Genomic DNA, 27,675 nt, shown 5'->3' on the forward strand with positions numbered 1-27,675 from the left:
GTCCCTGTGTTTGAGGTGGAGAGTGCAAATTTAACATCACCTATGGAGTCACAGCAGCTAATTAATGAGAAATGTGTCACGTTGAAATACACCCTGAATTATCTTTTGAGTCGGGTCTGTCAGTGCTTTTGCAGCTCTGATATGGCTGCAGCTGCAAACAGTGAGGCTGGTAATACTGAGGTAAAGAGTAACAGCGGGATTAGACGCATGCATCTCTTTAATCGATATCACGCGTCAATATCATGCCGAATCGATCTTTGTGCTGGAATGGCAGACTCTGCCACTTCTTCTTCTTCTTCTTTTCCTTTCCGCTTTTCCCTTCAGGGGTCGCCACAGCGAATCAATTGCCTCCATCTAACCCTGTCTGCTGCATCTTTTTCTCTCACACCAACTACCTTCATGTCCTCTTTAACCACATCCATAAACCTCCTCTTTGGTCTTCCTCTAGGCCTCCTGCCTGGCAGTGGGAAACTCAGCATCCTTCTACCAATATATTCACTCTCTCTCCTCTGGACATGTCCGAACCATCTCAGTCTGGCCTCTCTGACTTTATTTCCAAAGCCTCTAACATGTGCTGTCCCTCTGATGTACTCATTCCTGATCCTATCCATCCTGGTCACTCCCAAAGAGAACCTCAGCATCTTCAGTTCTGCTACCTCCAGCTCTGCCTCCTGTCTTTTCCTCAGGGACACTGTCTCCAGACCAAACAACATGGCTGGTCTCACCACAGTTTTGTAAACCTTTTGTTTCATTTTAACTGAAACTCTTCTGTCGCACATCAAATCAAATCAAATCAAATCAAACTTTATTTATAAAGCACTTTTCATACAATAAAAAGCAGCTCAAAGTGCTGTACAACATTTAAAAACATTTAAAATAAGAATACCCATCCCGCCCTCCCTCCTTATAGGTACACAACGACACACACACACACACACACACACACACACACACACACACACACACACACCGTCACCAATGGCTATAGGAAGACATGGCGTGGCACTGACAATTGTGGAAAACGCCTCCATTGGGGCCGTCCACACCGGGAGGAGCTCCAGGCCGTGCCCGCCGGAGGCGCCGACACCCAGACTCCCCGACCACAACTGACACAGGGACCCCACACCGAGGTAGGGAGCCCCTCAACTAGCCGAGCCGAGGAGACCCGAGGACAACACCCCCAGCAGCAGACCAGACACAGACCCCAGTGTGGAGGACCCCCCTGAGGAAACACTGGAGTTGAAAGAATAAAATAAACAAATAAATAAATGTGCTAATAACTAAATAATGGGAAGTAAAAAACCTTAAAATACACAAGATGATAAATAAGGAATGATAAGAACAACAGAATATAAGAAGGCTTAAAAGATCAGTTAAAAGCCTGATTAAAAAGGTAAGTCTTTAACCTTCCTTTAAAAACACCGACAGTCTCTGCAGTCCTGAGGTTCTCCGGCAGGCCATTCCAGAGGCGGGGACCATAATGGTTAAATGCCGCCTCGCCGTATGTTCGAGTTCTGGCTTGTGGTATAATTAAGAGTCCGCTGCCAGAGGACCTCAGGGTCCGCGAGGGTTGGTATGTTAAAAGGAGATTGGACAAATAAGAAGGCGCAAGGCCATTAAGACATTTAAAAACTAATAAAAGGACCTTAAAATCGATCCTGAAACGGACGGGGAGCCAATGCAGCGACTTTAAAACTGGTGTAATATGCTCCCGCCCCCTGGTCCTTGTCATCACGCGTGCGGCTGAGTTTTGTAAAAGCTGAAGATTAAAAATACTCTTTTTGGGAAGACCAGAGAGCAGGGCATTACAATAGTCTAGACGAGAAGAGATAAAAGCATGCATTAGCACCTCCATGCTGGCCTGAGAGAGAAATGGGCGGACTCTGGCTATATTCTTAAGATGATAAAAACCTATCTTTGTTATGTTTTTAATATGTGGGATAAAATTCAGCTCAGAGTCAAAAATAACGCCCAGCTTTTTTACAAATTCTGCTGGTTTAAAGTTTACAAGTTTAAAAAGTTTAAAAACTTGTAATTTAAGTAAAAGTTTCTCTCTCTGACCTTCAGGACCTATAACTAAAACCTCAGTTTTTTCCAGGTTGAGCTGTAGGAAGTTCGCTGCCATCCATGACTTAATGTCTAAAATACACTTTAAAAGAGTATCAATTGGCCCTGTGCCATCAGGAGACACGGCAATGTACAGCTGTGTATCATCAGCGTAGCTATGGAAACTGATGCCGTGTCTCCTGATGACGTCCCCAAGAGGAAGCATATAAAGATTAAAAAGAATGGGACCTAAAATTGACCCTTGGGGAACCCCACACCTAATTTCATGGGTTCCTGAGGAACACGTATCCATACTTACATAAAAACATCGGTCTGAAAGATAAGAGTTGAACCAGTTAAGCACAGTACCAGAGAGGCCAACCAGGTGTCTGAGTCTGTTTAATAAGATATGATGGTCTACTGTATCAAAAGCGGCACTGAGATCCAGTAGAACCAACACTGTTAGTTTTTTATTATCTAAATTCCACCTGATATCATTTAAAATCTTTAAAAGTGCTGTCTCTGTACTGTGGTTCATCCTAAAACCAGACTGATATGTTTCTAAAATGTTAATTCTGTTTAAAAAGTCACTGACTTGGTTAAGAACCAGTTTTTCTAAAATTTTACTTAAGAACGGTAAGTTGGATACAGGACGGTAGTTATTAAGAACATTAGGGTCTAGACTGCCCTTCTTCAGGAGGTGCTTCACCACCGCCGTTTTAAAGGCAATGGGGAAGACACCTGTCTGAAGAGAGCAGTTCATTATGTTTAAAAATTGTTCCTCAAAGAATCCATAAAATGATTTTAAGAGTGGTGTGGGAATAGGATCTAAAAGGCAGGTTGTTGGGTTTACTTGGGAGAAAACTCGACCAAGTGTCCTTGCATCAACCAGGGCAAAACTCTCCAGGGTTTCCTCAGGCAAGGACAGCAGATCAGATGTGTTAACAGGTAAAACTTGGTGGGATAAAAGGCTGGATCTGATGTCCTTGATCTTGGTTCTGAAGTGGTCTGCAAAGTTCTCACAAAGAGTGTCTGATGGCGTCTTAAAAGCTTTATTATAATTAGTGCCTGCTAAAACATTGAAAGTGGAGAATAGGAACCGGGGATTGTTTTTATGTTCTATGATGAGTTGTGAGAAATGAGAAGTTTTTTCCTGTTTGACTGCATTATTGTAGGTTTTGAGTTGTTGACGTAAGATTTCATGATGAACTTTTAGTTTTGATTTCCTCCATCTCCTTTCAGCACTCCTGCAGTTTCTTTTTAAGTGATTGATGTTATCATTTTTTCTCCATGGGGGTATCGTTTTCTTTCTGATTGTTTTTGTTAAAAGTGGAGCCACTGAGTCCAGAGTTGACTTCAGTCTGTTGTTAAAATTGTCAACAATAAAATCACACGGTGCAGGCAGAATTACTGCAGGAGTGCTCTGTAAAATCTCAATAAAATCTGCAGCCACTTCAGAAGTTAGATAACGTTTCCTCACTGTTCTCACCGGGGCCTCCTTCTGGTTAAAACTGGCGATATCAAAAAACACACAGTAATGGTCAGACACAGCCAGGTCAACAACAGAGGACACACCAATGGACAAGTCATGGGTTATAACCAGGTCCAGGGTGTGTCCTCTGTTGTGAGTCGGCTGTGTGACATGCTGTGTAAAATCAAGGCAGTTTAAAAGATTTAAAAAGTCTCTGGACATTGAGTCCGAGATGTTGTCAATGTGTAGATTAAAATCGCCAGTTATTAAAATTCTGTTGTATTTGGTGTGAATGATTGACAAGAGATCTGAGAATTGACTGATAAAAAGGCTGGAGTGATGGGGTGGTCTGTAGACTGTTAAACAGAGGATCTGGGTGCTGCTAAAAACAAAAGCATGATGCTCAAAAGATGCATAACTGTTAAAGAATACTTCAGTTGGGGTGAGATCATTTTTAGTAATGGAGGCTGTTCCTCCTCCTCTTCTACCCTGTCTGATGGAGAATAAAAAATTAAAATTCGGTGGGGAAGCCTCGGTGAGAACAACAGGTGCGTCAGTGCCAAGCCACGTCTCTGTCAGGAGAAGACTGTCCAATTTATTATCTAAAGTCAAGTCATTTATGATAAAAGATTTGTTTAAAAGAGAGCGCACGTTCAGTACGGCCATGTTGATGCTCGTACTGAACGTGCGCTCCTCCTGGCGTTTTACAGGAAGCAGGGTTCTTGGTCTAAAAACAGTCCGGGTTCTGTTGGGTCTGTTAAAAACAACAGTTTGGATGTTATGGGTGATGTAGTCCGGTGTTTCTGTGGGCAGAGGGTGAGTGAGTGAGGTGTGCGATGAGTGGGCGTGGCTTATTGCCAGTCAGTCAGCTGGAGATGATTGGACCACATGGTGTATGTTATCTGTTAAAACGGAGCTGCCCAGTGTGCTCGGATGCAGTCCGTCGTAACGATAAAACGCAGGGCGGTTCCAGAAGAGGTTAAAATTGTCAATAAAATTCAGGTTGTGGGCCATGCAGGTGTGCCGGAGCCAGACGCTCAAACTGAGGAGTCTAGAGAAGCGCTCGGCACCGCGAGACAGAGTCGGTATGGGCCCGCTAATAAACACTGTCTTACCACAGCTTTTCAGAAGGACGAAGAGGTCCGTAAAATCCCTTTTCGTCAGTTCAGACTGCCGCCGGGTCGTGTCGTTCGTTCCAACGTGGATAATCACACAGCATATGGAGGCAGGGGTGGACTGTAGCAGCTCAGGGAGTTTATTCAGTACGAAGGCAACGGTGGCACCGGGGAAACACCGCGTGGTGGCGTTGAAGAAACGGACGTTCCTGACAATGCTGTCGCCGATAATGAGTGTCGTGGGGCTGAACAGAGGACGAGGTGACAGGTCTGGAGCTGGGGAACGCTTCACTGACATCTCTGGGTGACGAGCAGGTAGAGAAGTCGGAGCTGAAACTGAAGGTCCATTAGAGGCGCCGGTCTGGTTGAGCGAGCCACCATTGCGCCTATCCTGCAGCCCATAGCCAGGCGAGGCTTCGGGTGAGGGAGCCTTCTGTAGAGCGCCCGAACATAGAGAGGGCTGTAGACCCTCACAAACATGCTGCTGCTTGGAACTGTGCGGCTCCGGGGATGGATGTAAATCCGAAATGCATCCTTTACCAGCGACAGTGGATCCCGCTACCCCTGGATTGTCGAAGCCTCCGGAGCTCCTCCGCAAGACAGCCTGTTTTAGCAGCCTGCGGCGGGCGGAGGAGGGCTTTGCCGCTGGTCGCTGAGGGGCACGCTCGATCAATGGAGGAAAATCCTTTCTGCTCAGGATATCAAACCTGTTGGTCAGCGGGATGGCCGGAGGCGATGAGGGAGGGGATGGAGGCACAGCATGGTGTTTGTCCCTGCAGGCAACGGACCAGAGCTCCGGCTGGCACGGAGTGGAGCTGACCAGAGCCTCCACTTTTCCACCGGCGTACACCTGAGCCACCGCAGGTACAGGGGAGGAAGCGGGCCCCGCTGTTGTCCTAGGCTTCGCTCCCAGGCGAAGCCACGGATCCTCCGGCAGGGTTGAGGCAGCCTCGGGTTCTGGGGCCCCATTGATAGTAGAGCCGGACCATGGAACGGTAAGATCGGCAACTGTCCCTGGAGCTGCTGGAGCGGGGCTACATGAGAGACCGGCCATGTTGGTGAATCCGTGACTGGAGGCCCTCATGTCGGCGAGGTACTTTGCCTGGGTCGTAGCAACGGCAGAAAACTCCATAATAAGATTATCTTTCTCAAAGACCTCTGCTCTCAGCGATGCAATGTTTTTCTTCAGCTCCGAGATGGTAAGTGAGCATGAGCAGGAAACACAGTCAGATTTGCTGTCAGCCATGGTCGCCATCTTGGCAAAAAGACATCACACCTGACACTTTTTTCCAGCCGTAACAGCCTGCCTGTACACGCTTCTTCACCTCTTTTCCACACTCTCCATTGCTCTGTACTGTTGACCCTAAGTACTTAAAATCCTCCACCTGAATTTCCCTTCGGGGATGAATAAAGTGATTCTGATTCTGATTCAGATTCTTGATCTCTTCTCCCTGTAACCTCACTCTTCCACTTGGGTTCCTCTCATTCACACACAGATACTCCGTCTTGCTGTGGCTAACCTTCATTCCTCTCCTTTCCAGGGCAAACCTCCACGCCTCTAGCTTCTCCTCCACCTGTTTCCTGCTCTCACTACAGATCACAGTGTCATCTGCAAACATCATAGTCCATGGAGACTCCTGTCTAACCTCGTCTGTCATTCTGTCCATCACCATAGCAAACAAGAAGGGGCTCAGAGCTGATCCCTGATGTAGTCCCACCTCCACCTTGAACTCCTCTGTCACACCTACAGCACACCTCACCACTGTCTTCCAGTCCTCAGACATGTCCTGCACCACTCTAACATACTTCTCTGCCACTCCAGACTTCCTCATACAAAACCACAGTTCCTCTCTGGGCACCCTGTCATAAGCTTTCTCCAGATCTACAAAGACACAATGCAGCTCCCTCTGACCTTCTCTGTACTTCTCTATCAACATCCTCAAAGCAAATATTGCATCTAAATGTGACAAATGCTGCCACAGAGAGGTAATTACAGGATGCAACAACACAGAATTTGTATCATTGTACAATGGAGATATACTTTACATTGCATCAGAACAGCATCTCACCCTATTTGGCATTTCTTTACAACATTGTAATTACAACATTTGTTAATTGCACTTTATTTTTGTCTGTGTCGATAAAAACACTTTGTAAAGTGGTACTTAAAAACAATGTTACCAGGGGCGGATTGAACGTTATTTCATTCAGTCGTTTGACCGAAGGACCGGTCCACATCTGGGCCGGTGCGCTGGTATTTATTAAATAATTTTGCTTATTGGGCGCCCGGCACATGTATAGCTCATCGGGTTAAGCAGGCGACCCATGTACAGGGGCTGGTCTCCAACGCAGCAGCCCAGGTTCGATTCCTGCCCGCGGCCCTTTGCTGCATGTCTTCCCCCTACTATTCTCCCCATTTCCTGTCACTCTTCACTATGACTATCACAATAAAAAGGCAAAAAAAATTACATTTGTTTATTTATCCAAATGCGACTGAATGGGATGAGCGTCCAACCATTCATCAGTCCTGTACAGGCACACAGGCTCACATGCATCACACCACATGCACGCTCAGCCCTGCCCTCAGGTGACAACTCTGGGCTGAGCAGAGTTTAGACTTAATATCGTGGTGTGCGCAGTAAAGCCCAGCCAGGCAGTTGGAGATGAAGAAGAACGTCAAAAATGTAAAGGAGGGGCAGAAAAGCTCAGAGAAAAGAGAAGAAAAGCTCTCGAAGTGTTGGCCGGACAGAGTAAAACAATAACAGAAATGTTTGCTGTAGCTGCTGCCGGTCCATCACAGGCTCAGGGGCCACCTGCTGATGAAGAGGCTGAGCCAACAAGCGAGGATGAGGATGCAGATCGATGTGAAGAAAGCGAGGCTGGAGTGGTGAGCATGAAAGAATCCTGCATATGTTGCCTTTAGTAGAGAAATATCAAGCTGTTAGCATCGGTGGTGTAAACTCTTAGCCCAAGCCCAAGGTCTATCCACGGTAGCCTTAGAAGCTAATTGGCTAGTTAGCCAAATGTAGCTGTCTCCTGCAATACAAACGCAGCTCGTATTGGGTGCAACGAAAACAAATTCATTCGGCCATGGTATAGAATTGCATGAACTTGAAAGAAGTCACACACTCAAGCGCACCCTGGCTAGTTAGTATTGCCCTGACGACAGGACCTGAACGACACTCAAGACTTTGACTTTTCTTGTCCTCATGTGTTTTCGAGTTGTTTCCATGGATGCATCCGCTGACAAAACGTAGCTGTTCAAACTAAGCTGCCAAAATATTCAAATGTGATTTATATTCTTCCATCTGCATATTATGTTTTTTTCCCGATGGTCTTAATGTGTGTTTCACAGGTAAACTGTTTGAAGAAGGATTTTTTTATGGTCTGAATTGTAATCAACTCTATGAGCTGGTGCCTAAAGCGTGTGTGTGTGTGAATGGGTAAAGAAGACTACAGTGTAGTGCTACATAATAATAGTAGTAGTAGTAGTAGTAGTAGCCTAGTAGTAATAGTAATAATAATAATAATAATAATAGTAGTAGTAGTAGTAGCCTAGTAGTAATAGTAATAATAATAATAGTAGTAGTATTAGTAGTAGCAAGAATAATAATATTAATAATATTAACGCGTTTCATTTGTAAAGTAGCCTACTTTACATTTCTTTGAGAAATCTCAGTGCTGTGAGATAACAGAGGGCAAGAGGGAGAGAAAGAAGACAAAAGTCACAAATTAATTGAATTGATAAGATAGGTGTCTTCATGGTTTCAAGATGCATTTCAAATGTCAACACATAGTCCACCACATAGTGGGTGTAAAGACGCATTTATAAGTGTAAGCAATTTAGATTCTGACTCTGTTGAAGAGGTCTGGGGGGGAGGGTCGATTGCACAGGTGGGCTGGTCTGGTCCAAAAAGTCCCGGGCTGATTTTGACTCCCAATCCGGCCCTGAATGTTACAGTACATATATAGAAATATATCCACATTTCTCCTCAGTCAGATAGATTTAAAGTTTCTTTATAAATATATCCATTATTCATGGCAACTCAAATTGGGACACAGAAGAAAGCGTTCCCTTTCTTGAAAGCAGTAGCAGTGTATTTTCATGTTGCTCTTAACTAACTAGGTGCATTCCCTTAGGTCTTAAAGGAAGACTTTGGTGTGATAAGAAAAAGTGCAGATAGACACTTGCTCTGCCAAAGTTGGAATGGTAAACTTTTTTCCGCTGAGAAATACAGAAATTCATAAATTAGAGCGCAATGAAGCCGTTACATGAACACGCACCTTCTGAAAAGGCTCGCCTGTGGGATAAGGGTGGTGGGAGGAAGTTTTTGTTTCCTACATCTCTGACAGAAAGTTCACAGCAGCTACACTAACAAGCCGATTTGTTTACCAGCCCTGAGGAAGGCCTTCTCAGAGCACAGGAAGGACAGTTTTGGTTCCGAAGCCTGGCCTGTGAACGCATGGTTGACTGCGTGGCGCCTGATGTAGCATATCAACCACAGATGAGGCCCAGGGGGACAGGAATGAGTGTGCTGCCACTTTATGCACCTGTCCAAATGCCTGGCATACACTCAGACAGTTTAGAGGTGCTCCTCAGACGCTGGGGAGAAGATAACCAGCGCCAGGAAACAAACTGCAGCAAAGATGAAAACACCTACCCACCCACTCAATGAATTCAGCCTATATGAAGCTGAGGAGAGAGGCAACAAGTTAGTGAGAAACATCCTCATACATCAAAAGTTCCATCAATTTCCTTGTTTGCTTTGGACCAGTGAGTTTAAATGCGTCGCTCTCTTCTTTCTACTGTTGTTCACAGTTTGAGATTTGGAGAGCTTCTCTTTGGTATTCTGCAAGTGTTAGAAACAAACAGAAGTTTAGTTTTCCAGTCCGACTAATCCAAAACAGAATCATCAGTAAGAAGTAAGAGTTGAGGCAACGAGCCCACTGGTCTAATTAAGCAGTCATAACATTAGCTTTGTAATCGCAGAACGAAACAAATCTGCAATATTACAAGAAGAAAAGGTTCATCATTATTGCCATACCTCTTGGACGGAGTGTTTAGAGAGTGTTGAGCAGCAATCTGGGGATTTAAAATTCTCTCTTTTCAGTGAAGCTAGCTGTGTTACATTCAAATTAAATCATTCAAAAGTGTCCGATCCCTTCCAAACGTAGACAAGAAGCAATATCATTAATACCCTTCTTAAAACAGGGAATGAAGGCATTTCCATTCTAAATAACCTGTTAAACTTTAGCCATAGAAAACATTATAGGGTGATAATTACACCACATAAATATTTAATGCTGTTATTTGAGAGAAAATAGAAATTAATATTTAATCCTATAGGCTCAATGTTAAAGCAGCTCACAAATTTTGTAAGTCAGTGTTTGGAATTTGGAGGAAGCAACAGATAGTAAAAATGGATGATTGTTTGGGGTGGATTTGAAGTGGGGGAGCTCCTTAACATCGTGTCTCATTTGAAAACATTGAAAAAGATACATGAAATTAGTGGTCATGATGGCTTTCTTTTTCCAGTTTCCAAACACTCAAAATTTAGAAATTTAAATGGTTATATAACTACTCCACCAATGAACACAACAAAATTATGTGATGATCAGCATTGGTTTGTCCGTCTCTGTTTGTCTGTCTGTCTGTCTGTCTGTCTGTCTGTCTGTTAGCAACATTGCTCAAAAATGGATTAATAGATTTGGATGAAATTTTCAGGGAAAGTCAGAAATGTCAGAAGGCCCAAGTGATTAGATTTTGGAAGTGATGCAGCTTTTAGTTAGAGCTACAGATTTATTAAAAATTTCTGTATCATTGCAAGATAGCGGCAAGACAACGCTATGACAAAAAGTGAACACTACATAAGCTGCTTGCTGACGATCACATGATTGTGATTTTCCTACAAATCTTTTCCGTCGAAAATGATACAAGGAACAATTGATTAAATTGTGGGGGTGTTTCTGAGTTCCATCAATTCTCACCGACCGCTACATATTGAAATCATGTGATTCAGTATCTGTACATAATGTAAACATGCATAATGTACTCCTGTGCTCAACACAAGGTCATTTTGTTTGCGGGTACATCTATATTAAATGGCTGCATTATGTGTTGCCATGATTTCTGATCAGCAATAACTAATAAATAAAATAAGAAATAATGTTGTTGTCCAGCAAAGTAATGCTGTATTTCTTTTTTTTTTTTTTTAAATTGCATATACCATATAGGGGAATGAACAGCCTTGGCATAGTATTGCACTCTCTGATTGCTTTTCTAGTTATGTTTGATATCAAATGCAGGGAATTCATTTTTTTTTTTTGGTTTTTCTGTTCCAGAATTATTCCTGTTAGCTGCACATCCATTTTGCACTGATACAAGGTGAAAGATCTCCAAGCTACTGAATATCTGGTAAGTTTATAGTCTCAATTGCCAGATTTATGACCCTTTGAACACAGCATGATGCTCATTTGTAAATTCTGATCCCATTTAGATTGAAATAGACGATAAAGCAGGGTATGTTTTAAGGCAGGACTATCGTGTAATTGATAGTTTTGCTACTTTATCTCCGTATGTGGTGTATTTGAGCTCTCAGTTGGATCCATCCCACACTCATTACATCTCATTTCAAAAGAGAGACATGGAAACTACTAATTTCCAAATTCAAGCCTTCAGAATGGTAGTCCACGAATGATGTCACTGTGTCTAAATTCATCTTTATAAATATGTGACAGAAACAAATGACATACTGCAAGGTTTACTGAGAACTGCACACTTAATCTGGACCTGGTTTCATTTTGTATTGTCACGCTGAGTTCTTACACATTTAGAGAAATATACACAGGTGGGCATGTGATTCAGTTCACAAGATGAATTGTATTGATCTCCAACATATTTACTGCTTTTCAGTTTGCGTCAACTCTCCTGTTTATCACTTTCATTTTTCTTTTTTTATCCTTCTTTTGTATCTTTTACTTTGTACTTTCCTCTGTCTCCTTCACTTTCCTCTCTTTCATTCTTACCTCCATCTTACTATTTGTTTTCCACTGGTCATTCTTCTGCTTTTCTTTTTTTCTCCATCTGTTCCTGTTTCTTTCTTCTGAAGCCAAGCTCTTGAAAAATGAATACAGTATATTTTATATTTCAAGTCCAAAAGCTGATCTGACACACGTGGTTAGAATCTGACAAACCATCAGCTGAAGAAATATACCTGAAGCTGAAGACTTCAGTCTCCTCATCGGTCTGGCTCGCCTTCTTATACCAGTCCTACTCCTTTTCCTCCCTCTCCAGCTCACATCCTGCCCTCCAGAGCATCACACATGACCTTCCACTACCAGGCCCTCTGCTTGGCCTCCCTTTCTCTTTGAGCCAGCAGGTCCATGTGGCCCTTTTCTTGATGATCTGTGGAGAAGATCATCTTTTCCTTGAGCTCCTCGTGGCGCTAACTCACCTCAGTTTATTGGTTTCAAGGAGGAAACCAGTCTGAGCTTTGTTTTCCTCCTTCATTGAGGTGATGCCAGGAAACAGGGCTACTCCAAACCTCTCTGAACTGCCCAAAGAACTGTGGCTGATTTGGGCCATATACACCACCAGCATGTGCATTTCCAGAATATTCAGATCCCTTTATTGTTAATGCATAATACAACAACTTCTCACAGTGGTGAACAAACAAGTAAAAGAGATCTTCAGAAATACCACACTTCCTAATGACAACTTATTCACTTGATGTAAGGGCAGATTACTTGCAGTGCTCCTCAACAGTGAGTCACAGCTTCCATAATTATGATTATTTTCTGCTGTATTTTCCAGTTACATTACAACAAATGTGCTGTCATGTTGACTCAACTGAGTTTGTATTGAGTTTGATTTATCAGTTTATATCAGAAAAACATCACCAATGGTTTTGTTTGTGTATTAGCATCTTCAGACTTATTACACACACACATATATATATATATATATATATATAGGTGCCAATATAATTATTGGCACCCCTGGTTAAGATGTGTTGAAAGCCTTAAAATAAATTCACTTTTTATTGCAGAAGTGTCACGGTTCAGGACTGAACCTGAGCAGAGAACCACGCTACCGAGGCAGAAATCGAGTTGAACAGGTTTTATTGTAAGAACAGAGGGGTGAGGACGTGCGGCGGGGGCCAGGGGGAAACCAGAGGGAAGTGGAGGAGGGAGACCAGTTCGGGAGCTCCGGTGCCGGGGAGCAGCGGTCATAGGCGGTCCAGGAGGGGACAGAGTGCAGCGCACGGAGCCGAGAGGACACCTGGCGGACGGAGGCCGGCAGATGGAGTGAGAGTCGGAGATGGAGAAACGCCGAGAGACGAGGCAGCAGCGGGTGGTGGTCGGAGCGGCGGTTGGATTGGCAGGAGGGTCCGGAGAGTAGGAAGGAAACCACGGAGAGGGAACCAGGAGAGGCACGACGTCAGCTGGGGTCCGAGGAGGGCACGGAGACAGGCAAGGCAGGAGGGAATCCGGGCAGCTGGGTCTTTGGGTGAGCAAGTCTGACAATCTGGCGGCATGTGGGAGAGTGAACCGGCCTTTTATTGCAGAGGGTGTAATCACTAGACAAGCTGCAGCTGCCGGAGGACTGGAGCTGGAGTAATTACCAAGTGGAGGCAGCCGTGAGGCTGCACTCCACTTGGAGCCGAGCTGGAGAGGGAGAAGGAGAGAGAGAGGGGAAAGAGAGAGGGAGAAAAGAGGGGAATAGATGGGAAAGGGTAATAGGATGCCAGGTGGGAGAGGGACGAGGAAGGGGCCCTGACAAGAAGCATACTCACACTGAAAATTGTCAAAAAATTTATTACAGGAGGAGATTCGGTGCTGTTTTGTTGGCAAAAGGGGGTTGTACAAAGTATTAACATCAGGGGTGCTAATAATTGTGGCACACATGATTTGATGTAAAAGAATTATTACTTAATGTGTGATTTTTTCCCCCCCACTGAATAAATGCACTTGAATTAAAGGTTGGATTTTCTTCTTTTTCTTCATTGTGGTCCTATATTATTTAGAAAAAAAATGAATTTATTAGAAGCTAAAGAACACATCTTAACCATGAGTGCCAATAATTACGGTGTTGCTGGATATGTTGATGTAAACTACTAGTTTTATATATATATATATATATATATATATATATATATGGCATGCCGTTTAGGAAATTATATATATAATGAAAGTCGATATATATGGCATGCCGTTTAGGAAATTATATATATAATGAAAGTCGATATATATATAATGAAACTTGATATATATATAATGAAACTTGATATATATATAATGAAAGTCGATATATATATAATGAAACTTGATATATATATAATGAAACTTGATATATATATAATGAAAGTCGATATATATATAATGAAACTTGATATATATATAATGAAACTTGATATATATATAATGAAAGTCGATATATATATAATGAAACTTGATATATATATAATGAAACTTGATATATATATAATGAAAGTTGATATATATATATATATATATATCAACTTTCATTATATATATATCAACTTTCATTATATATATATCGACTTTCATTATATATATATCAACTTTCATTATATATATATCTCGACTTTCATTATATATATATATATCGACTTTCATTATATATATATATCGACTTTCACTATATATATATCAACTTTCATTATATATATATCAAGTTTCATTATATATATATATCAACTTTCATTATATATATATCAAGTTTCATTATATATATATCGACTTTCATTATATATATATATCAAATCTTTTTTTCCTACCGAGCCCCGGAAGGGACATGTCCGTATGGCGAAGCGACAACGAAGGACACTCACCCGGACGAGAATTTTATTGAGTTTTATTTTAAAATCGGCCTGAAACACACAGACATTCAAGCAGTGCGATGCGCTAAGAGTCTGCCATGCAGACCAGCGATCCTGATAATGGTAAGTTTTATTTCTCCAACATCCTGCTGTTATCCTACTATGAATACGCTAGCTACAACAGTCCCACATCAGTATTATGAACGTTCCGCCAGCTAACGCGGTCCGGACACCGGATCAGTGATTAGAGGTTGGCGTTCAACTATTGTTTGCCAGCCAGTTAGCCGCTGGTAAGCTAACAAGCTATGAAACAACTCCTTATAAAACCGGAGGAAAGCAGCAGCAATATTTCAGTCCAAGACCTGTATTCAGAACCTCCCACGCTGTTACACAATGACCCATTAATCATATTACTGAACTATATGGTTATCATTGAAATTTCCCTTGAAGAACCAGTGAACTCTTTGCGAACACATTTTAATTTATGTGTTGATTATGTTTCGTATCAGTAATACAAGTCTAAAAAACTGATTGAAATGATCAAGTTAACACAATGAAGTAAAGAGTACTGGTAATCTGCAGCTATTTTCATAATTTCAAGGTGAAATTCTGATGTGTGATTTTCTAGCTTTGCAGATGTGGAAATCCAATGCACTGATTTCTTATACACAGATGCTTTTGGTGTTTTTTGTTGTAAAATAAAACAAGGCATTTATCACTGTTGGAAATTATTACAGGTATTATTTGTAAGACTTTCTAACATTGTATGGACAAAGCAATAAATCAGTTAATGGATAAAATCATTTGTATTACAGATGCTATCAACAGCATGTCTTGTTCATTTTATTTAGTTGTCGGCCTTGGATGATGAGGTCCAGTTACCAGGAGCACTAGTCTGCAGCTTACTGGTTCCGTCTTGCAGCTCCTCCACGCTGTCCTCCTCTCTACAGACCAAATCAAGTAAGATCTGTTTAGACTATGCAGACATCAACATGATCAGTATGTTATCTTTTGACCCATCCTAAAATCACAAAATAGAACATTTACTTTAAGTTAACTGTGTTTATGAAAATAGAAAATAATTACTGACAACTCGTACTTTTTGGTGCTTTTATGCAGGAAAAGGGAACCAGGAAGCTGCTGTGGATCCTCTGCAGTATCTGGAGAGGTCAGAGGAACGTTTCTTGGAACAGATTGGAAGACACCAAGACGTGACCTCTGCCATGCTCCAGAACATCCAGAAGATGAATGAAAACCTTGGTTGCACTGATGGGACCCATGGTGTCGGTGCTGGAGCAACTGTCCCAGAATTAAACTGCATTGTTGACTATTGGCTTTTCTAGAAAATAAATCTTTTTTAGTACTTCACCTGTTTTGTATTTTACTCATGCACTTTGGATGAATGAACAGAAATTTGTGATGAGAGATGCAAATTTTGTCTATAATCTACAGAGACTTTATTCAGTGTTCAGTGCACACTTTTGTTACACACATTTTGACAGATAAGCAGTTGTGCTTTTCAAGCAGATTTTAGTCAGAAACATCAGTAGCATATATTGTTGTTTTTTTTACTGTTACACCAATCTAGGTAGATAAACTGCACTACTGCAGCAGACATATTATTGAAATGTGCTTCTATTATGTGTCTACATACACTGCTCACAAGTAGTTATTCAACTTTTGGGTGAAATTGATGGAAAATATAAAAAGTGCACGCTGTAGTGATATATCATAAAAGTAGGGTATTTAACTAGAAACATGCAATAGTGATTTCCTCATCTCAAAAAAAATTATTGAATCAAAAGCTAACAACAGTGGAGGGTATGTCACAATAAAAATGTCTCAGTTTGGACAGAACAGCAGCCTTCAGCTGAAATCCAGTACAATTGTGTCCCACCAGTGGCGTGATCATGGATGTGTCCAGGCAGCAGCTGACCTCTGCCTCGTAATTAGCCTTAAGACCAGCTATAAAGATAAACATAGATATTATCATTATCATCAACATATGGTGCATGTGTTTAACCTTTAAGCTATGTAGGGATGCAAATGTAGTCGAAGCTAAGTAGCTAAGCTAATGCTAACACGTTCAGTGTTCAGAATCAAAACATCTCTAAAAATTACCTGTTTTCTCAAACGTAGTCGCCGTTCCCTGTGACAACCATGAAGACAGATAGATAATCACAGAAGAGCTCATCTGAAGAGCAAATGTCCAATAAGGTTCCTGTTTTTGTTTGCCATGTCCTTCCAGGGCTCAGTAGGAAAAAGTCTGAATATATGGAATGAAACTTTGAATAGATGGAATGAAAATCTGAACATTCTATATTCCGACTTTCATTATATATATATCAAGTTTCATTATATATATATCAACTTTCATTATATATATATATCAACTTTCATTATATATATATCAATTTTCATTATATATATATATATCAACTTTCATTATATATATATATCAATTTTCATTATATATATATCAAGTTTCATTATATATATATCGACTTTCATTATATATATATATCAACTTTCATTATATATATATCAACTTTCATTATATATATATATATATCAAGTTTCATTATATATATATCAAGTTTCATTATATATATATATCAAGTTTCATTATATATATATCAATTTTCATTATATATATCAAGTTTCATTATATATATATCGAGTTTCATTATATATATATCAAGTTTCATTATATATATAATTTCCTAAACGGCATGCCATAGATATATAATGAAACTTGATATATATATAATGAAAGTTGATATATATATAATGAAAGTCGATATATATATAATGAAACTTGATATATATATAATGAAAGTCGATATATATATAATGAAACTTGATATATATATAATGAAAGTCGATATATATATAATGAAACTTGATATATATATAATGAAACTTGATATATATATAATGAAAGTCGATATATATATAATGAAACTTGATATATATATAATGAAACTTGATATATATATAATGAAAGTCGATATATATATAATGAAACTTGATATATATATAATGAAAGTTGATATATATATAATGAAAGTTGAGATATATATATAATGAAAGTCGGAATATAGAATGTTCAGATTTTCATTCCATCTATTCAAAGTTTCATTCCATATATTCAGACTTTTTCCTACTGAGCCCTGGAAGGACATGGCAAACAAAAACAGGAACCTTATTGGACATTTGCTCTTCAGATGAGCTCTTCTGTGATTATCTGTCTTCATGGTTGTCACAGGGAACGGCGACTACGTTTGAGAAAACAGGTCATTTTTAGAGATGTTTTGATTCTGAACACTGAACGTGTTAGCATTAGCTTAGCTACTTAGCTTCGACTACATTTGCATCCCTACATAGCTTAAAGGTTAAACACATGCACCATATGTTGATGATAATGATAATATCTATGTTTATCTTTATAGCTGGTCTTTAGGCTAATTACGAGGCAGAGGTCAGCTGCTGCCTGGACACATCCATGATCACGCCACTGGTGGGACACAATTGTACTGGATTTCAGCTGAAGGCTGCTGTTCTGTCCAAACTGAGACATTTTTATTGTGACATACCCTCCACTGTTGTTAGCTTTTGATTCAATAAATTTTTTTGAGATGAGGAAATCACTATTGCATGTTTCTAGTTAAATACCCTACTTTTATGATATATCACTACAGCATGCACTTTTTATATTTTCCATCAATTTCACCCAAAAGTTGAATAACTATTTGTGAGCAGTGTATGTAGACACATAATAGAAGCACATTTCAATAATATATCTGCTGCAGTAGTGCAGTTTATCTACCTAGATTGGTGTAACAGTAAAAAAAAACATATGCTACTGATGTTTCTGACTAAAATCTGCTTGAAAAGCACAACTGCTTATCTGTCAAAATGTGTGTAACAAAAGTGTGCACTGAACACTGAATAAAGTCTCTCTAGATTATAGACAAAATTTGCATCTCATCACAAATTTCTGTTTATTCACCCAAAGTGCATGGGTAAAATACAAAACAGGTGAAGTACTAAAAAAGATTTATTTTCTAGAAAAGCCAATAGTCAACAATGCAGTTTAATTCTGGGACAGTTGCTCCAGCACCGACACCATGCGTCCCATCAGTGCAACCAAGGTTTTCATTCATCTTCTGGATGTTCTGGAGAATGGCAGAGGTCACGTCTTGGTGTCTTCCGATCTGTTCCAAGAACCGTTCCTCTGACCTCTCCAGATACTGCAGAGGATCCAAAGCAGCTTCCTGGTTCCCTTTTCCTGCATAAAAGCACCAAAAAGTACTAGTTGTCAGTAATTATTTTCTATTTTCATAAACACAGTTAACTTAAAGTAAATGTTCTATTTTGTGATTTTAGGATGGGTCAAAAGATAACATACTGATCATGTTGATGTCTGCATAGTCTAATCGGATCTTACTTGATTTGGTCTGTAGAGAGGAGGACGGCGTGGAGGAGCTGCAGGACGGAACCAGTAAGCTGCAGACTAGTGCTCCTGGTAACTGGACCTCATCATCCAAGGCCGACAACTAAATAAATGAACAAGACATGCTGTTGATAGCATCTGTAATACAAATGATTTTATCCATTAACTGATTTATTGCTTTGTCCATACAATGTTAGAAAGTGTTACAAATAATACCTGTAATCATTTCCAACAGTGATAAATGCCTTGTTTTATTTTACAACAAAAAACACCAAAAGCATCTGTGTATAAGAAATCAGTGCATTGGATTTCCACATCTGCAAAGCTAGAAAATCACACATCAGAATTTTACCTTGAAATTATGAAAATAGCTGCAGATTACCAGTACTCTTTACTTCATTGTGTTAACTTGATCATTTGAATCAGTTTTTTAGACTTGTATTACTGATACGAAACATAATCAACACATAAATTAAAATGTGTTCGCAAAGAGTTCACTGGTTCTTCAAGGAAAATTTCAATGATAACCATATAGTTCAGTAATATGATTAATGGGTCATTGTGTAACAGCGTGGGAGGTTCTGAATACAGGTCTTGGACTGAAATATTGCTGCTGCTTTCCTCCGGTTTTATAAGGAGTTGTTTCATAGCTTGTTAGCTTACCAGCGGCTAACTGGCTGGCAAACAATAGTTCAACGCCAACCTCTAATCACTGATCCGGTGTCCGGACCGCGTTAGCTGGCGGAACGTTCATAATACTGATGTGGGACTGTTGTAGCTAGCGTATTCATAGTAGGATAACAGCAGGATGTTGGAGAAATAAAACTTACCATTATCAGGATCGCTGGTCTGCATGGCAGACTCTTAGCGCATCGCACTGCTTGAATGTCTGTGTATTTCAGGCCGATTTCAAAATAAAACTCAATAAAATTCTCGTCCGGGTGAGTGTCCTTCATTGTCGCTTCGCCATACGGACATGTCCCTTCCGGGGCTCGGTAGGAAAAAAAGATTTGATATATATAATGAAAGTTGATATATATATAATGAAAGTCGATATATATATATATATATATAATGAAACTTGATATATATATAATGAAACTTGATATATATATATATCAACTTTCATTATATATATATATCAAGTTTCATTATATATATATATCAACTTTCATTATATATATATATCAAGTTTCATTATATATATATATCAACTTTCATTATATATATATATCAAGTTTCATTATATATATATATCAACTTTCATTATATATATATATCAACTTTCATTATATATATATCAAGTTTCATTATATATATATATATATCGACTTTCATTATATATATATATATATCAACTTTCATTATATATATATCAAATCTTTTTTTCCTACCGAGCCCCGGAAGGGACATGTCCGTATGGCGAAGCGACAATGAAGGACACTCACCCGGACGAGAATTTTATTGAGTTTTATTTTGAAATCGGCCTGAAATACACAGACATTTTTTTTTTTTTTTCCAAATGCTTTATTGACAAAAAGCAAACAAGTATGGCAACATTAATTCAGTAAACATCGGAATATTATAAAGAAGATTGCCAAGGGAACAACATCCTAGCAACAAAGGAACAACATGGAAAAACAAAAAAAAACAAAAAACACATGAAATTTCAAATCAATGGAATCAGATTGGATTGAAGTAGAAGAACATAAGAAAACCAAAACACAACCATTGAAATCGCAAGGGAAGAATATATATTAAAGTTCAACTATCCAGTTCCGTAGGGAAGTTTTTTAAGATGTTATATAGTTTCTGTGCATTTGTATGTTTTAAAAGTTTTAGCGAATTCATGTATAATTTAAATTCATTTAGGAAAACTATAAATTTGGGGGATGATTTCAATATCCTGTTCTTATGAATAAAGAATTTTGCTAGACAAAGAATCACATTACAACAGAGTTCATCAATTCCGTTTGTTGAAGTTATGCCAAAGGTTATATCATCTCTGGAAATAGAACCTGGAAGAAGTGGGAGTTTCGGTTTTATCCAGTCGTGAATTTTAAGCCAGAATGTTTGAACAACACCACATGAGAAAAAAATATGGTCTGTAGTTTCAATGTCATTTTCACAAAACGTGCACATATTATCATCAATGTTGAAACGCATTCTGAGTAATTCTTTAGAGGGATAAATATTGTTCATAATTTTAAAATGTATTTCCTTTACTTTGGGGGGTATAGGAAATGTTAGATACGTTGTCCTTAGTTTATCAATAGAGTGTTTATCAAATTTGTATAGAATGTCATTTTTGTTTTGTCTACCAGGGAATAATTTTTCAGTAAGGCAGTTTCTTAAAAAGTTATTGTTACAGTTTTTGTCCAGGATTGAAATCCCTTGTATTGATAGGGAGGCGAGTTGTGGTGTCATAGGATGGTGTGTCAGTATGTTTTTTGTCAAAAATATAAATTCTTGAGGGAGTGCTTTGTGTAAATTAATAAAATCTGATTTAGAGGGGTTGAATGTAAGTTTAGCACAAAATTGTTGATAATCCAATAAATTACCACTGGCATCCATTAAATCAAGTATGGACCATATATTTTCCTTATACCAATCTGGATAAAATAAGGACTTATTTCGGTACAGTATATATCTATTATTCCAGAGCATAGCAGAGTGGGGTGAAAAATTATGCACATATATCATTTTCCAATATAACAGAATTTGTCTATGGAACTCTGATAAAGATATTGGTAGTTTATCGATATTGTAGTCAGCTAGGAGAAGACATTTCAATCCTCCAATCTTATTAAATAGGGAATTTGGAATACAGTACCAAAATGAGTTGCTATGTTTGAGCCAAGATTTCACCCAATTGATTTTCAAAGTTCCATGAAGGCATTCAAAGTCAATAACTTTCAGGCCACCATCCTTAATATCTTTAACCATATTGCTTCTTTTCATATAGTGCGGTTTATTTCTCCAAATGAAGTTTAGGTTGATTTGGTTGATAGATTTTATCAGTTTATTTGGAATGGCATTAGAGTAGGCTGGATAAATACACCTTGATAAACATTCCATCTTGGTTAAGTAAATCCGGCCAAGAATGGAGAGGTCTCTTTGGAGCCACGAATTTAATTTGGCTTTACACTCCTTTAATTTGCTTTCTACATTTAAGAATTGACTCTGTTGTTGGCTTTTGGTAAGGTGAATACCCAAGTATTTGAGTTCTGATTTTATAGGGATATTACAAATGTCTGTTAAAGGTGTATCATGAATCGCAAGTAATTCACATTTGTTTAGGTTCAGGGTTAAACCTGAAGCTCGGGAGAATTTTTTAATTCTGTCGATAGCTATTGGAACTTGATGTTTGTCATGTAGAAAAATTGTCGTGTCATCTGCCAATTGGCTAATGACAATATCAGTGCCCAATACATTTAATTGCTTGATGTCCTTACAATTTTTAATGTAGATTGCCAACATTTCTGTGACTAGAATAAATAAGTATGGTGAAATGGGACAACCCTGTGGAATCCCTACATTAACATTGAAACTGGGGGTGGATCCATGAGGTAGAATGACACAGCTGCTGATATTCTGATACAATCCCCCCACTAAATTCCTAAATTTGACTCCGAAACCTAATTGTTGGAGAACTTGAAAAATAAACGAATGTTCTACAGAGTCAAAGGCTTTGTAGAAATCTAAAAATAAAAGAAAACCATCATCTATAATTTGATCTCTATATTCAATGATGTCCATTACCAGCCTGATGTTATTGTGAATTGATCTTCCTTTTAAAAAGCCAGACTGTGTTTCTGCAATAAGATTAGAAATCCCTGTTTGGAGACGAATGGTAAAAATGTAGGTAAGTAGTTTATAATCAGAATTTCTGAGAGTAATTGGCCTTCTGTTTTCAAGAAGTCTAGAGTCTTTGCCAGATTTAGGAATTAAAATGATAAGCCCGTGTCTCATTGTGGGTGGAAGCGTACAATTTTCAAATATTTCCAAAAAAACTTGATGTAGCAATACTTTTATATCATCCCAAAAGTGTCTGTAAAAATCTCCTGTGAGGCCGTCTGAACCAGGAGCCTTGTTCAGAGAGAGGCGGCTGATTGCATTGTCCATTTCATCCATTGTTATTTCTTTGTCACATGTGTGTTTGAAACCTTCTTCAACTTTGGGAATATATTTGTCTATGTCTTGTAGGAACGCAAGGCAGTCTTCTTCAGAAAATTTAGAACTGTAAAGTCGTTTATAGAATTTAAGGATTTCTAATGAGATCACCTTTGGATCTGTAATTTCTGTATTATCAACCATTAAGGAACTGATGCTATTTCTCCCTTGTCTTCTTTTCTCAAGACCACAAAAGTATGCTGAGTTTTTTTCCCCCTCCTCTATCCATTTAGCCCTTGATCTAACAAAGGCCCCTTGTGCTCTATGAATATATATTTTGTCCAATTCAGATTGAATATTCAAAATTTTCTGTTTGTCAATTTCAGTAGGGTTAAGTTTATTGCAGTAAACATTTAATTGGTTGATAATGTCTAGCTCCTTCTTCTCAAAATTCATTTTTAACTTTTACTGAATGAAATAGTAAACTGGCGTATTTTGTACTTTAAAAATTCCCATTTTTTAATGGGTGTTGATAGTTCTTCTAAGTCTGTAATATCTGAAATTAGCAATTTGAGCTTTTTACAATAATTATCATTCTTAAGTAGACTTGCATTAAACTTCCAAAATTTGAATGAGTAAGTTCTCCTGTTGTTAGGTTTCATGTGCAGAGAAACAGCACTGTGATCAGTCAGTGGAGCAGCAGAGATATCAGAGCTGAGGTTATAGCAAAGCAGGTGGTTTGCAATTAACCAGTAGTCAATCCTAGACTTATAATTGGAGTTGAACCATGAGAACTGAAATGTACCAGGATTTAAATGTCTCCAAACATCAGTTAAGCTTTGAGTATAGCAAAAGTTGGTAAAAGTGTCGTTCGGATGACTTGTAGGGAATCTAGAGGGAAATTTGTCATAGAAGTCATCATGGACTAGATTAAGGTCACCCCCAATTATAACATTATCAGTTGAGTGTAATGACTTAACATTATCTAAGTGTATGCCAATCTGTTCAAGCAGGTTTTTATTTTCATTGTTTCCATTGTAACCATATATGTTGACCAAAATGAATTTGATATCATCCAAGGTTATGACAAGTATCAACCAGTGACCATTAACATCTGCCAAATGAGAAATGACCCGACCCTTGAGATTGTTTAGGAGGATGGCGACCCCTGCTGACCTTGAAGAGCCATGGCTTAAATAAATGTTATCTCCCCATTGTGTGGACCAAAATGTGACATCTTCAACTTTGGAATGAGTTTCTTGTAGAAAGACTATATTAGCATTCTTCCCTTTACAGAACAAAAAGAAGCTTTTCCTCTTGGTTATATCTCTGAGACCCCTTGCATTAATAGATATGAAAGAAATGTCATCTTTTAGATGAAACATACAACACAAAAATGAATGGTGTTATCGTAACTGTTTTAGAACAAAATTAGGTGTTACGTAGAATACTAATCATTTGCAGTAGCAGAACCTTGAAAACATCAATTGTTCGTCAAAAACTCACTTGCTTGCAGGCTTAGATATCCTGCGTTGATGTGACTATGGTACGACTCTCTGTCCATTAATGAAAGCATGGGGGCCTCGGAACATAGTCTTATGTCCTGCCTTCCTCGCTCGTTCAACTTTTGGCCAAACAGCCTGTCGTGCCTCTCTGTCAGTTTTGGTGAGATCTTCTGCAAAGCGGATGTTGAGCTCTCTGCAGACGGGGTGTTGTTTGGTGGTTCGCCAGAGTTCATCTCTGAAGTGCCTTCCAGTGAAGTGCATGATGATCTGACGGGGATGGTTGGCGACGTTTGGTCCTAGACGATGCACAGAGTCAAGGATGAAGTTCATGTTCTCCTTCCAGTGTGGGACAATCTTTCCGAGGATGTCCTTGATGATCTGACGAGTGTTTTCTTCCTTTTCTTCCTTCAGGCCATTTAGTCTTAGGTTCCATCTCCTTTGGTATCGCTCCATTTCTGCGGTTCTCTCTCCCAACTCTGTGTTTCTCTCTCTGAGTTTTTTCACTTCTATCTCCAATTCTTTGTTTTTCTCTTTGCATTCTTTAATTTCAGCTGAATTAAATTCAACTGCTTTTGCAATGTTGGCCATGGTGATTGTGTTCTGTTTCAATTCTAATTTGAATTCCTCCATCATATTTTTAAGTGACCCAATCGCTTCCAGAATTGCAACAGTTGAGGCTTTTCCATTCTCCTCTTCTACAATCATGTTCTCCTCTCCTCTTTGTTTTTTCAGTGGAGCTGATGGTTTGGATGGAGATGCCAGAGAGTTCTTTACGCCTTTGGCGTTTGTTTCCATGTTCTCTGGTCCCGGGCCACAGTAATCGTGTTGTAGGAGAGCTTTAGCTTTAGCGCTACTTTTAGCCATATTGTACGTCGTGTTCGGAGATACTTACAGAATACTGAACAGTTCTGACTTGACTTCGTTACGTTTTACAGCCTTCAAAGAGACGTTACGTGAGTTTTTAGTCCGTATTATCCAATTTTCAAGGTTTGCTACTCGGAGCTGGTTACAGGATGACTGCTCCCTCCGCCATCTTGCCCGGCATCTGAAATACACAGACATTCAAGCAGTGCGATGCGCTAAGAGTCTGCCATGCAGACCAGCGATCCTGATAATGGTAAGTTTTATTTCTCCAACATCCTGCTGTTATCCTACTATGAATACGCTAGCTACAACAGTCCCACATCAGTATTATGAACGTTCTGCCAGCTAACGCGGTCCGGACACCGGATCAGTGATTAGAGGTTGGCGTTGAACTATTGTTTGCCAGCCAGTTAGCCGCTGGTAAGCTAACAAGCTATGAAACAACTCCTTATAAAACCGGAGGAAAGCAGCAGCAATATTTCAGTCCAAGACCTGTATTCAGAACCTCCCACGCTGTTACACAATGACCCATTAATCATATTACTGAACTATATGGTTATCATTGAAATTTTCCTTGAAGAACCAGTGAACTCTTTGCGAACACATTTTAATTTATGTGTTGATTATGTTTCGTATCAGTAATACAAGTCTAAAAAACTGATTCAAATGATCAAGTTAACACAATGAAGTAAAGAGTACTGGTAATCTGCAGCTATTTTCATAATTTCAAGGTAAAATTCTGATGTGTGATTTTCTAGCTTTGCAGATGTGGAAATCCAATGCACTGATTTCTTATACACAGATGCTTTTGGTGTTTTTTGTTGTAAAATAAAACAAGGCATTTATCACTGTTGGAAATTATTACAGGTATTATTTGTAACACTTTCTAACATTGTATGGACAAAGCAATAAATCAGTTAATGGATAAAATCATTTGTATTACAGATGCTATCAACAGCATGTCTTGTTCGTTTTATTTAGTTGTCGGCCTTGGATGATGAGGTCCAGTTACCAGGAGCACTAGTCTGCAGCTTACTGGTTCCGTCCTGCAGCTCCTCCACGCCGTCCTCCTCTCTACAGACCAAATCAAGTAAGATCTGTTTAGACTATGCAGACATCAACATGATCAGTATGTTATCTTTTGACTCATCCTAAAATCACAAAATAGAACATTTACTTTAAGTTAACTGTGTTTATGAAAATAGAAAATAATTACTGACAACTAGTACTTTTTGGATGCTTTTATGCAGGAAAAGGGAACCAGGAAGCTGCTTTGGATCCTCTGCAGTATCTGGAGAGGTCAGAGGAACGGTTCTTGGAACAGATCGGAAGACACCAAGACGTGACCTCTGCCATGCTCCAGAACATCCAGAAGATGAATGAAAACCTTGGTTGCACTGATGGGACGCATGGTGTCGGTGCTGGAGCAACTGTCCCAGAATTAAACTGCATTGTTGACTATTGGCTTTTCTAGAAAATAAATCTTTTTTAGTACTTCACCTGTTTTGTATTTTACCCATGCACTTTGGGTGAATAAACAGAAATTTGTGATGAGATGCAAATTTTGTCTATAATCTACAGAGACTTTATTCAGTGTTCAGTGCACACTTTTGTTACACACATTTTGACAGATAAGCAGTTGTGCTTTTCAAGCAGATTTTAGTCAGAAACATCAGTAGCATATGTTTTTTTTTACTGTTACACCAATCTAGGTAGATAAACTGCACTACTGCAGCAGATATATTATTGAAATGTGCTTCTATTATGTGTCTACATACACTGCTCACAAATAGTTATTCAACTTTTGGGTGAAATTGATGGAAAATATAAAAAGTGCATGCTGTAGTGATATATCATAAAAGTAGGGTATTTAACTAGAAACATGAAATAGTGATTTCCTCATCTCAAAAAATTTGATTGAATCAAAAGCTAACAACAGTGGAGGGTATGTCACAATAAAAATGTCTCAGTTTGGACAGAACAGCAGCCTTCAGCTGAAATCCAGTACAATTGTGTCCCACCAGTGGCGTGATCATGGATGTGTCCAGGCAGCAGCTGACCTCTGCCTCGTAATTAGCCTTAAGACCAGCTATAAAGATAAACATAGATATTATCATTATCATCAACATATGGTGCATGTGTTTAACCTTTAAGCTATGTGGGGATGCAAATGTAGTTGAAGCTGAGTAGCTAAGCTAATGCTAACACGTTCAGTGTTCAGAATCAAAACATCTCTAAAAATTACCTGTTTTCTCAAACGTAG

General features: G+C 39.1%; 1 long non-coding RNA gene across 3 annotated transcripts; it reads left to right on the plus strand.

The window, feature by feature from the left end:
- Positions 1 to 14,387: 14,387 nt before the first annotated feature.
- On the plus strand, positions 14,388 to 26,974 carry LOC127534065 (uncharacterized). 3 transcript variants are annotated; one of them, XR_007942012.1, is made up of 4 exons: positions 14,388 to 14,597; positions 15,326 to 15,434; positions 15,594 to 15,642; positions 26,712 to 26,974. It is a non-coding gene; the product is annotated as an uncharacterized LOC127534065 (long non-coding RNA). The 3 variants fall into 3 exon arrangements; XR_007942011.1 differs by lacking the exon at positions 15,594 to 15,642 and having other exon boundaries at positions 14,389 to 14,597; positions 26,663 to 26,974; XR_007942010.1 differs by lacking the exon at positions 26,712 to 26,974 and having other exon boundaries at positions 14,390 to 14,597; positions 15,594 to 15,842.
- The last annotated feature ends 701 nt before the right edge of the window (positions 26,975 to 27,675 follow it).

Source organism: Acanthochromis polyacanthus, chromosome 1 (assembly GCF_021347895.1).
Source record: "Acanthochromis polyacanthus isolate Apoly-LR-REF ecotype Palm Island chromosome 1, KAUST_Apoly_ChrSc, whole genome shotgun sequence".
NCBI classification, from domain to species: Eukaryota; Metazoa; Chordata; class Actinopteri; family Pomacentridae; genus Acanthochromis; species Acanthochromis polyacanthus.